We start from the raw sequence: 12464 nt of genomic DNA on the forward strand, positions 1-12464 counted from the left end.
TCCTTATAAGGTGGTCCTAGCCCCCTCTCATATCCGAGGTGGGACTAAAGTCACTGGCAACGCCCAACGGCCAGCGTCTCTGACACCCCATCCCCCTAAATAGGGCGGACTGGGGCCCAGCTCTGATACCAATTGTTAGCGTCCCAGGCCCAGCTCCCAACCTCCGGCATATGTTCGGACGTTTTCGGTGCGCATCGGACACACCACTACAAGTAAAGAGCCCACCACATCCCAAAAGATTAGCCTGAAGGGAGTGTGACACTCCTCCTTATAAGGTGGTCCTAGCCCCCTTCCATATCCGAGGTGGGACTAAAGTCACTGGCAAGCCCAACGGCCAGCGTCTCTGACACCAGTGGAAGGTGAAGCTGTCGAAATGTGCGTTTGTTCAAACTCAGATCAATTATTTGGGCCACATTATTAGCAGTCAGGGGGTTGCAACCGATCCGGGAAAAATTACTAGCATTCAAGAGTGGCATGTACCTGTGTCTGCTAAAGAGATCAGAGGATTTTTGGGCCTGGCAGGTTATTACAGAAAATTCATAGCGCCTTATGGTATCATTAGCAAACCTCTTACCAATTTGCTCAAGAAGGGGGTACCGTTCCACTGGACTAGTAATGAACAACAGGCCTTTGCAGCTCTCAAGCAAGCACTAATATCAGCACCTGTTCTGGCTCTTCCACACTTCTCTAAACAATTTGTCATTGAGACTGATGCATGTGACATAGGAGTGGGTGCAGTGTTAATGCAGGAAGGGCACCCACTGGCGTATGTGAGCAAGGCCTTGGGTCCAAGGAATCAAACACTCTCGGTTTACGAGAAGGAGTATCTAGCGATTTTGCTTGCTGTGGAACACTGGCGTCAGTATCTGCAATTGTCTGAGTTCATTATCAAAACAGACGAAGGCAGTTTAGCCAGTCTTTCTGAACAACGACTGCATACCAAGTGGCAGCAAAAGGCCTTGACGAAGCTGTTAGGGTTACAATACAGTATTGTATATAAAAAAGGAGTAGAGAATCGTGCTGCAGATGCTCTGTCCAGGAAACCACACACTGAGGCTGAAGTGATGCCTGAATTGTTTCCCATAACAACAGTTCAACCAGCCTGGCTCGATGATATTGTGCACAGCTACACTCAGGACAAATTCTGCTCTGATCTACTGCAAAAGATGGCCTCGTCTGGTGGTCATGAAGGCAAGTTTTCCTTGAAATCTGGACTGTTAAGGGCTGACAAATGCATTTGGGTAGGTGCAGATCCCAAGTTGCAGCACACGATTGTTAGTGCTTTCCATGACAGTCCAATCGGTGGACACTCAGGTTTCCCAGTCACATTCAAACGTGTCAGGCAACTGTTCCGTTGGCAGGGTATGCGCAGTTGTATTAAACAGTTTGTCTCGAGCTGTACCATATGCCAGCAAGCAAAACCCGAACGAGTCCCGTATCCAGGTTTGCTTCAACCCTTGCCTGTCCCTGACTTACCTTGGGAAATGGTAACTAAGGATTTTGTCGAAGGGTTACCCGTTTCAGGACAGTATAACTGTTTGATGGTGATCATTGACAAACTATCGAAGTATGGACACTTCGTGCCCTTGCACCATCCGTTTACTGCAGTTACAGTAGCTGAAGCCTTCCTCAACACAGTGTATCGTTTGCATGGGATGCCTCTTTCTATAGTTTCTGATCGAGATCGCATAATCACAAGCCAATTCTGGAAGGAACTCTTCCAACGAGTCGGGGTGATGCTACGTATGAGTACAGCTCGGCATCCTCAAACGGATGGACAGACGGAGCGCGTTAACCAACAAGTAGAATGCTTCCTGAGATGTTTTGTCAGTGCTCATCCCTCTCGCTGGGCCAAATGGATTCCATTGTGTGAGTACTGGTACAATACCAATTGGCATTCAGCTACGGGCAAGACTCCCTTTGAGATCATCTATGGTCATGAGCCTCGTCACTTTGGTTTGACCACAGAGAGCACTATACAGTCTGCTGATCTGCAACAGTGGGTTGAGGATCGCCAGGTGATTATCGGATCAGTTCGTCAACATCTGTTGCGTGCTCAACAGCGCATGAAAACGCAGGCTGATAAACATCATTCTGAACGTGTGTTCGAGGTTGGAGACTCTGTTTTCCTAAAACTGCAGCCATACCTTCAGACTTCAGTTGCTCCCACGGCAAATCATAAATTGGCCTTCAAGTTCTATGGACCTTTTGAAGTACTGGATCGTGTTGGTGAGGTAGCGTACCGCTTGGCATTGCCAGTATCCAGTCGTGTGCACCCGGTATTCCATGTCTCGCTCCTGCGGAAGGTAATCGGCCCAACTAATGAGGTAATGAAACAGCTTCCCTCTCCAGAAATGCAATTTTCAGTTCCCGAGCAGATTCTGCAACAGCGAGTGGTGCGTCGCGGATCCAATACTCTGGTTCAAGTGCTGGTAAAGTGGAGCGACTCTCCGGTGGAGATGGCAACCTGGGAGGACAAGGTGCAACTCAAGCAGAAGTTCCCTAGAGCAGCAGCTTGGGGGCAAGCCGTCTCTAACAGGGGAGGGATTTTCAGCAACAACGACCAAGAGGCAGAAGCAGCAGAGGACCAAGCACCAGTGGTTGGCCGGCCCAGGAGACAGCCTCGCCTACCGGCTCGGCTGGCTGGACCGGAATGGGCCCACGTGGGCGGTGTACTTAAGCATAGCGATAGCGTGTGAGTGGCTGGCAATGGCTGGCAGGATAGTTAACTTTCCCCTTTCGTGTTGTATCGGATAATCCTCCCTCCTCCCTCGATTCTCTCTGGAAGAACTCGTGAATTGTAGCTACATCTGTCGGTAATGGAGGAGAGTTGAGAGAATTGCTGATTGTGAGCTAACAATGCCCCAGACATTGCTGTGGGAATGAATGCTACACACCAAGGAGAGAAATACAAGATGTAGGGACGAAAAGATAAACTTGAAATAACAAACCATTTAACTTTACGCCATTGTTTTTTTTAAATCCAATGTGCTCAGAACTTATGATACAATAGCGTTTCTTTGTTTTATTAGTTCTCTACATTTCGCGTTAGTGTCTCTTTCTTTGTTATTCTGCACTGTAAGTAGTTATTCATAGTTAAAAAGGACAGATTGAAATTATAACTTAACACTTGATAGTCCAACATAATGGATGTGAAGTATGCTTACAACAAAGCAAGTGAAATTCTGTATCATAGTATAATTGTTTTTCAGGTCTGCAGAGTCTAACTGGAGAAACCAACAGCATCAGAGTATACAAGACACTTTTGCTACGAATTAGCTGTCAGTCGAACCAGAGTATGAAGTATTTCATGGTCTACGTCGACACAATCTAGCAGCAAAATCTGGCTGAAACATTAATTGGGCGGGATTAGAGACAGTTAGTAGCAACCAATCTGCAGGAAGAAGTCAGTCGCTGAAGCATTAGTTGTTGGGGGTTGCTGACCGCGGCGCGGAGCAGAGAGGCCCTGTATCTGGATGACTGGATGGGTCTGCTCCGGTGGAACAGGAGGCGGGTACTGTACTGACCGAAACGCCTCCACGGCTGCCGGCCCGCGCGCCCATCCACGCGAGCCGCGGAGAGACGAATCGGCGTTGTAGACCGGCGGGTAGCGGAGGAGGTCGATCCATCCCGCGGTGGATGCCGACGGGGGGAGGTCGATCCCATGGTTGAATATGCGGTTGCGAGAGGGGGTGGACGGACCCAGCCGGATTGGAGGGTGGTGGGGCCAAATGCCGCGGCGCCGTCGGTGTGGCCCACTCAGTTCTAGAATCTAGCACGGGGTCTTTTTCTCCTTTTTCCTGGCACAAGAAACACAACCGAGCATTCTAGAGCCGCTCGATCTTCATCGCAAGGTTAAGAAAAATTGAGTAATACAATGAGAGGAATTCTTTCTCGCCGAGATAATAAAATCAGCCCTTACAATAACTTTTTTTTTTGCGAAAAACTTTCAATCTATTCATCTTCAACCATGGCAGTACATCGAACACAAATAAAAATTACATCCAGATTCGTAGACCACCTAGCGACGACTACAAGCACTGAAGCGAGCCGAAGGCGCGCCGCCGTCATCACCCCTCCATCGCCGGAGTCGGGCACAACTTGTTGTAGTAGACAGTCGGGAAGTCGTCGTGCTAAGGCCCCATAGGACCAGCGCACCAGAACAGCAACCGCCGCCGATGAAGAATAACGTAGGTTGGAAGGATTCAACCCGAAGACACACAGACGTAAACGAACAACGACGAAATCCGAGCAAATCCACCAAAGATAGATCCGCTGGAGACACACCTCCACACGCCCACCAACGATGCTAGATGCACCACCGGAATGGGGGCTAGGCGGGGAGACCTTTATTCCATCTTCAGGGAGCCGCCACCGTATCGCCTTCCTGAGCATGACACAAACCCTAACAAGACAGGAAAAACGACTGACAACGGAGCCCTCCCGCCGGCCCTTGGCATGATCCACCGCGCCCCCATGGCTCTAGGGCCACCGGAGACGAGGCGGACCTGCGGCGGCGCCGGCGAGAGGCAGAAACCCTAGCTTTCTTTCTTGGAGGAGGAGAGTTGTCAGCCCTTACAATAACTTTCCTGCAAGAATATTCCCTCAAAAAGAAAAACTTTCCTACAAGAATAAGAAATTATACAAGCAAGTTCTTACAACCTGTTTGGTTCGTGAGAATTACATACCTGAACTAAAATTGAGGGGTAAGAATATTCAAAGTTCAATGACTGGTTAGAGGGATTAGAAGTTTATGTGGGAGAAGAGGAATAAGGCCCAGTTCTTTTGGTCGAGAATCGACCCTTCACCCAGCTTCTCCCAGAATCTTGTATCCTTATTTTTTTACAATCTTAGCTGTGACCAAAAGAACTAGGCCTAAAAACTAAGGGAGGCAACTCCAACCGATTTTTATTCCATGGGTGCATGTTAATTTGTGAGCCGATTTTCATCTCATATTATCTCCACATCAATGAAACAAGGGAATGAGAGAAATCTCGAATCCGGAGTTTTTCGGATCGGACGATGTTGACGTCTCTATGTCATTTCCCTTTGGGCATCATCTTCAAGATCATATTGCTCCAGGCGGAATTGCTTCTCGTTGCTTGGACCCCTTCCCCCCATTTCCTTTCTGTCTCGGCAGCGGTACACCAGTGCTGCGCCCTTCAATCTCGGTTGCACGCTTTCCTTTGGCTTCACCGACAGCACACCAGTGACGTCGCACGATCTTGGCTATCCGACGCCCTTCAACTATGTCATTGAGTCTCCTTGCCATGCTTCTACTTTTGGGTCTATGTCTTTGGTACACAAGTGCAGCAGCCTTCGGTCTCGGTTGTGTGACATCGTCTGCCTTCGTCGGCAAGACACGGTGTTCTCGCATGATCTTGGTTATTCAATGTCGTTCCGTTCTACCAGTGATTCTCCTCTACAAGCTTCTGCTGGGGTGCCTACATTTTTCATGCTAGCCCTTCCAGTGGCCTTTCAGATGTGGTGGGGCGAGGTTCTTGAGGTGGTGTCCTATGTTTCAGTGTTTTTTTAGTTTTAGCTCTCATCTTAGGCACATGTGGTTTTTACCCATCGGTTAGTTTTGTCACACTACTCAAATTTGCAACTAGAAGTTTCAATCACTAAAAAATGCCATCCTTTTGCTAAGCGTGTGCTAAAAAATGACACTCGGCACTGTTACCGTCTGGTCCAAAGCCATTGACCAAGGTGAAGTGACCAAAATACCCATAGACCTACTTGTCAGCGCTACCCATATAACTTGTGGGTCCTAGTAGTCAGCACACAAAGAATTAAATTAGAGGCAAAAATAATAACATGCAAGCATTCTATGCCTGTCTACAAGGCTATGTTTCTTTCTAAATTCATTCTCTATGTACTGATTTCTAGGACCCATATTATTTATAGAAATATTTGTTGGGGAACGTTGCAGAAATTCAAAATTTTCTACGCATCACCAAGATCAATCTATGGATATTCTAGCAACAAGAGAGGGAGAGGATGAGCATCTTCATACCTTTGAAGATCGCTAAGCGGAAGCGTTACAAGAACGCGGTCGATGGAGTCGTACTCGCGGCGATCCAAATTGCGGAAGATTCGATCTAGCGCCGAACGGACGGCGCCTCCGCGTTCAACACATGTACAGCCCGGGGACGTCTCCTCCTTCTTGATCCAGCAAGGGGAGAGGAGAAGTTGAGGGAGAACTCCGACAGCACGACGGCATGGTGGTGGTGGAGCTCGTGGTATTCCTACAAGGCTTCGCCAAGCACAATGGAGGAGGAGGAAGAGTTGGAGGAGGGAGGGGCTGCGCCAAAAGCAAGGGTTCTGCAGCCCTCACACCCCCCTCTATTTATAGGGTGAAGGGGAGAGGGGGCCGGCCCCTCTAGATCACATCTAGAGGGGGGCGGCAGCCAGGAGGGGAGGCTTGCCCCCCAAGCAAGGTGGAGGCACCCCCCTCCCCTAGGGTTTTCAACCCTAGGCGCCTTGGGCCCTTGGGGAAGGGCGCACCAGCCCACTAGGGCTGGTTCCCTCCGATATTCAGCCCATCAAGTCTCCCGCGGTAGGTGGCCCCACCCGGTGGACCTTCGGACACCTTTCGGTGGTCCCGGTACAATACCAATAACCCCCGAAACTATTCCGGTGACTGAAACTGGACTCCCCATATATAAATCTTCACCTCCGGACCATTCCGGAACTCCTCGTGACATCCGGGATCTCATCCGGGACTCCAAACAACCTTCGGTGACCACATATAATTTCCCATAACAACTCTAGCGTCATCGAACCTTAAGTGTGTAGACCCTACGAGTTCGGGAATCATGCAGACATGACCGAGACATCTCTCCGGCCAATAGCCAACAGCGGGATTTGGATACCCATATTGGCTCCCACATGTTCCACGATGATCTCATCGGATGAACCATGATGTTGGGGATTCAATCAACCCCGTATACAATTCCCTTTGTCAATCGGTATGTTACTTTCCCGAGATTCGATCGTCGGTATCCCAATACCTCGTTCAATCTCGTTACCGGCAAGTCACTTTACTCGTTCCGTAATGCATGATCCCGTGACTAACTACTTAGTAACATTGATCTCATTATGATGATGCATCACCGAGTGGGCCCAGAGATACCTCTCCGTCATACGGAGTGACAAATCCCAGTCTCGATTCGTGCCAACCCAACAGACACTTTCGGAGATACCTGTAGTGCACCTTTATAGCCACCCAGTTACGTTGTGACGTTTGGTACACCCAAAGCATTCCTACGGTTTTCGGGAGTTGCACAATCTCATGGTCTAAGGAAATGATACTTGACATTAGAAAAGCTCTTAGCAAACGAACTACACGATCTTGTGATATGCTTAGGATTGGGTCTTGTCCATCACATCATTCTCCTAATGATGTGATCCCGTTATCAATGACATCCAATGTCCATGGTCAGAAAACCATAACGATCTATTGATCAACGAGCTAGTCAACTAGAGGCTCACTTGGGACATGTTGTGGTCTATGTATTCACACATGTATTACGGTTTCCAGTTAATACAATTATAGCATGAACAATAGACAATTATCATGAACAAGGAAATACAATAATAACCATTTTATTATTGCCTCTAGGGCATATTTCCAACAGTCTCCCACTTGCACTAGAGTCAATAATCTAGTTCACATCACTATGTGATTGTAATGAATTCAACACACACGGGGTTTGATCATATCTCGCTTGTGAGAGAGGTTATTAGTCAACAGGTCTGAACCTTTCAGATCTTGTAGATGCAGCTACCACGCGCTATTTGGAGCTATTCCAAATAACTGTTCTACTATATGAATCCGGTTTACTACTCATAGTCATCTAGATTAGTATCAAAGTTTGCATCGACGTAACCCTTTACGACGAACTCTTTTACCACCTCCATAATCGAGAAAATTCCTTAGTCCACTAGTTACTAAGGATAACCTTGACCGTTGTCCTGTGATCCATTCCTGGATCACACTTGTACCCCTTGACTGACTCATGGCAAGGCACACTTCAGGTGCGGTACACAACATAGCATACTGTAGAGCCTACGTCTAAAGCATAGGGGACGACCTTCGCCCTTTCTCTCTATTCTGCCGTGGTCAGGTCTTGAGTCTTACTCAATACTCACACCTTATAACACAACCAAGAACTCCTTTTCCGATCTATTTTGAACTCCTTTAAAATCTTGTCACGGTATGTGTTTGTTTGAAAGTACTATTAAGCGATCTTGATCTATCCTTATAGATCTTGATGCTCAATGTTCAAGTAGCTTAATCCAGGTTTTCCATTGAAAAAACATTTTTCAAATAACCCTATATGCTTTCCAGAAACTCCACATCATTTTTGATCAACAATATGTCAACAACATATACTCATCAGAAATTCTATAGTGCTCCCACTCACTTCTTTGGAAATACAAGTTTCTCATAAACTTTGTATAAACCCAAAATCTTTGATCATCTCATCAAAGCGTATATTCCAACTCCGAGATGCTTACTCCAGTCCTTAGAAGGATTTCTAGAGCTTTGCATACTTGTTAGCATCTTTCAGGATTGTCAAAAACCTTCTGGTCGTATCACATACAACCTTTCCTCGAGAAAATCATCGAGGAAACAATGTTTTGACATCCTATCTGCAAGATTTCATAAATAATGCAGTAATTGCTAATATAATTCCAACAGACTCCTAGCATCGCTACGAGTGAGAAAATCTCATCGTAGTCAACTCCTTGAACTTGTCGGAAAACATCTTGGTGACAAGTCGAGCTTTCTTAATGGTGACACTTACCATCATTGTCTGTCTTACTTTTAAAATCCATCTGTACCCAACAGCCTTACGACCATTAAGTAGTTCTTCCAAAGTCTACACTTTGTTTTCATACATGGATCCTCTCTCAGAATTTATGGCCTCAAGCCATTTGTCAGAATCCGGGCCCACCATCGCTACTCCATAGCTCGTAGGTTCATTGATGTCTAGCAACATGACCTCCAAGACAGGATTACCCTACCACTCTAAAGTAGTATGCATCCTTGTCGACCTACGAGGTTTGGCAGTGACTTGATCCAAAGCTTCATGATCACTATCATCGGCTTCCACTTTAATTGGTGTAGGCGCCACAGGAACAACTTCCTGTGCCCTGCTACACACTAGTTGTAGTGACGGTTCAATAACCATATCAAGTCTCCACCATCCTCCCACTCAATTCTTTCGAGAGAAACTTTTCCTCGAGAAAGGACCCGTTTATAGACACAATCACTTTTGCTTCCGGATCTGAAATAGGAGGTATACCCAACTGTTTTGGGTGTCCTATGAAGATGTATTTATCCGCTTTGGGTTCGAGCTTATCAGGCTAAAGCTTTTCCACATAAGTGTCGCATCCCCAAACCTTTAAGAAATGACAGCTTAGGTTTCTCTAAACCATAGTTCATACGATGTCATCTCAACGGAATTACGTAGTGTCCTATTTAAAGTGAATGTGGTTGTCTCCAATGCTTAACCCATAAACGATAGTGGTAATTCGATAAGAGACATCATGGTATGCACCATATCCAATAGGGTGCAGCTATGATGTTCGGACACACCATCACACTATGGTGTTCCAGGCGGCATTAGTTGTGAAACAATTTCCACAATGTCTTAATTGTGTACCAAACACGCAAATCAGATATCCATCTCTGTGATCATATCATAAACATTTTATCCTTTTGTCATGACGATCTTCAACTTCACTCTGAAATTACTTGAACCTTTCAATAATTCAGACTTTTGTTTCATCAAGTAAATACACTTGGCATCTACTCAAATCATCTGTGAAGTAAGAACATAACGATATCCACTGCATGCCTCAACACTCATTGGACTGCACACATCAAAATGTATTACTTCCAAAAAGTTGCTTTCTTGTTCCATTTCACTGAAAACGAGGCCTTTCAGTCATCTTGCCCATGTGGTATGATTTGCATGTCTCAAGTGATTCAAAATCAGGTGAGTCCAAACGATCCATAAGCATGGAGTTTCTTCATGCGTATATACCAATAGACATGGTTCGCATGTCTCAATCTTTTCAAAAATTAGTGAGTCCAAAGATCCATCAACATGGAGCTTCTTCATGCGCTTTATACCAATATGACTCAAATGGCAGTGCCACAAGTATGTGGTACTGTCATTACTATCTTATATCTTTTGGCATGAACATGTGTATCACTACGACCGAAATTCAATAAACCATTCATTTTAGGTGCAAGACCATTGCAGGTATTATTCAAATAAACAAGGTAACCATTATTCTCCTTAAATGAATAACCGTATGGCGATAGACATAATCCAATCATGTCTATGCTCAACACAAACACTAAATAACAATTATTTAGGTTTAACACCGATCCCGATGGTAGAGGGTGTATGCGATGCTTGATCACATCAAGCTTGGAAACACTTCCAACACATATCTTCATCTCACCTGTAGCTAGTCTCCGTTTATTCCGTAGCCTTTTATTCCGAGTTACTAACACTTAGCAACTGAACCGGTATCTATTACCATGGTGCTACTAGGAGTACTAGTAAAGTACACATTAATATAATGTATATCCAATATACTTCTGTCGACCTTGCATGCCTTCTTATCTATCTAGTATCTAGGGTAATTCTGCTCCAGTGACCGTTCCCCTTATTACAGAAGCACTTAGTCTTGGGTTTGGGTTCAACCTTGGGTTTCTTCACTAGAGCAGCAACTGTTTTGTCGTTTCATGAAGTATTCCTTCTTGCCCTTGCCCTTCTTGAAACTAGTGGTTTCACTAACCATCAACAATTCATGCTCCTTCTTGATTTCTACTTTTGCGGTGTCAAACACCGCGAATAGCTCAAGGATCATCATATTTATCCCTAATATGTTATAGTTCATCACCAAGCTCTAGTAGCCTGGTGGCAGTGACTTTGAAGAAACATCACTATCTCATCTGGAAGATTAACTCCCACTCGATTCAGGTGATTGTAGTACTCAGACAATCTGACCACATGCTCAATGATTGAGCTTTTCTCCCTTAGTTTGTAGGCTAAGAAACTCGTCAGAGGTCTCATACCTCTTGATGTGGGGCACTAGCCTGAAATCCCAATTTCAGCCCTTGGAACATCTCATATGTTCCGTGACGTTTCAAAATTCGTCTTTGGTGCCTCAATTCTAAACCGTTTAACATTACTGAACTATCATGTAGTCATCAAAACATGTATGTCAGATGTTAACAACATCCACAGACGACGTTCGAGGTTCAGCACACCGAGCGGTGCATTAAGGACATAAGCCTTCTACGTAGCAATGAGGACAATCCTCAGTTTATGGACCCAGTCCGCATAATTGCTACTATCAACTTTCAACTAAAGGTCCGTCCCACGTGTGACGGTTAGGTCCCTCGCCTGGCAACTCCCCATGGGAGATCTAGGGTTTTGACTGCCGCCGCCATGACCTGCATCCCGTTCGTCCTTGCCGGCGCTCACCGCGACCCTACGGCACCGACTGAGGTCTCCCCCACCCACCACCAAAAGCCTTTCACGTGACTCCTAGGCGCGCGATCATACACCACTGGGTCTACCTAGGGTTTGGGTCCCCGGCTATCAGATCGGGGCGGTGACAGAATTTAGCGGAAGATGGAGAAGGTTGAGGGCCTGCTGAAGGACCTGAAGTTCACAGAGAAGGAGAGGAAGGGCCTAAAGATTGGATGGTCGGGATCGGGGAAGGCGGGGGTTGTTGAACCACAAGCGCTGGCCAAACTGTTCTCGGAGAAGCCAGCTTTCAGAGAGGCAATGGTGGAGACTGTGGGGCGGATCTGGTGCCCCATATGGGGTGTGGATTGTGAGGAGGTCGGGGAGAACATTTTCTCTTCACTTTTAGGCAGCAACCGGGGAGGAAGCTAGCACTGGAGGGTGGACCATGGGAGTTTGGGAATGATCTGCTGGTACTTGAGGATTATGTGGCCAAGAAACGCATAGAGGATTACAGATTTGACACTATCTCGGTGTGGGTGCGCATTTTACGGCTACCTCTTGGACTGATGAACAGAGAGGCTGGTGAGGCCATCGCTGCTGTGATCGGAGAGGTGCTGGATGTGGACGCCCGGGCAGATGGGCGTGTTGTGGGAAAGTTCTTACGGGTTAAGGTGAGAATGAACATTAAGTCACCATTGATGCGGGGTTTTACGCTCGAGGAGGAGGAAGATGGGGAGAGACACATGGAGAAGGGGGTGGAGGGGTCCACGGAAGAAGAAGAGGAGGGGAAGAACTGGTGCCCGTTCGAATATGAGTACCTGCCAGATTTCTGCTACATCTGTGGGATGATTGGCCATGTGGACAGAATGTGCAATGGAAAAGCCTCTCGGGGATCACGCAAACAATTTGGCCCATGGCTACGAGCGTATATGGATAACAGGAGGTGGGGGGAGAGCAGAA

This window comes from Triticum dicoccoides, chromosome 3B (genome assembly GCF_002162155.2).
Source record: "Triticum dicoccoides isolate Atlit2015 ecotype Zavitan chromosome 3B, WEW_v2.0, whole genome shotgun sequence".
In the NCBI taxonomy this organism is placed as follows: domain Eukaryota; kingdom Viridiplantae; phylum Streptophyta; class Magnoliopsida; order Poales; family Poaceae; genus Triticum; species Triticum dicoccoides.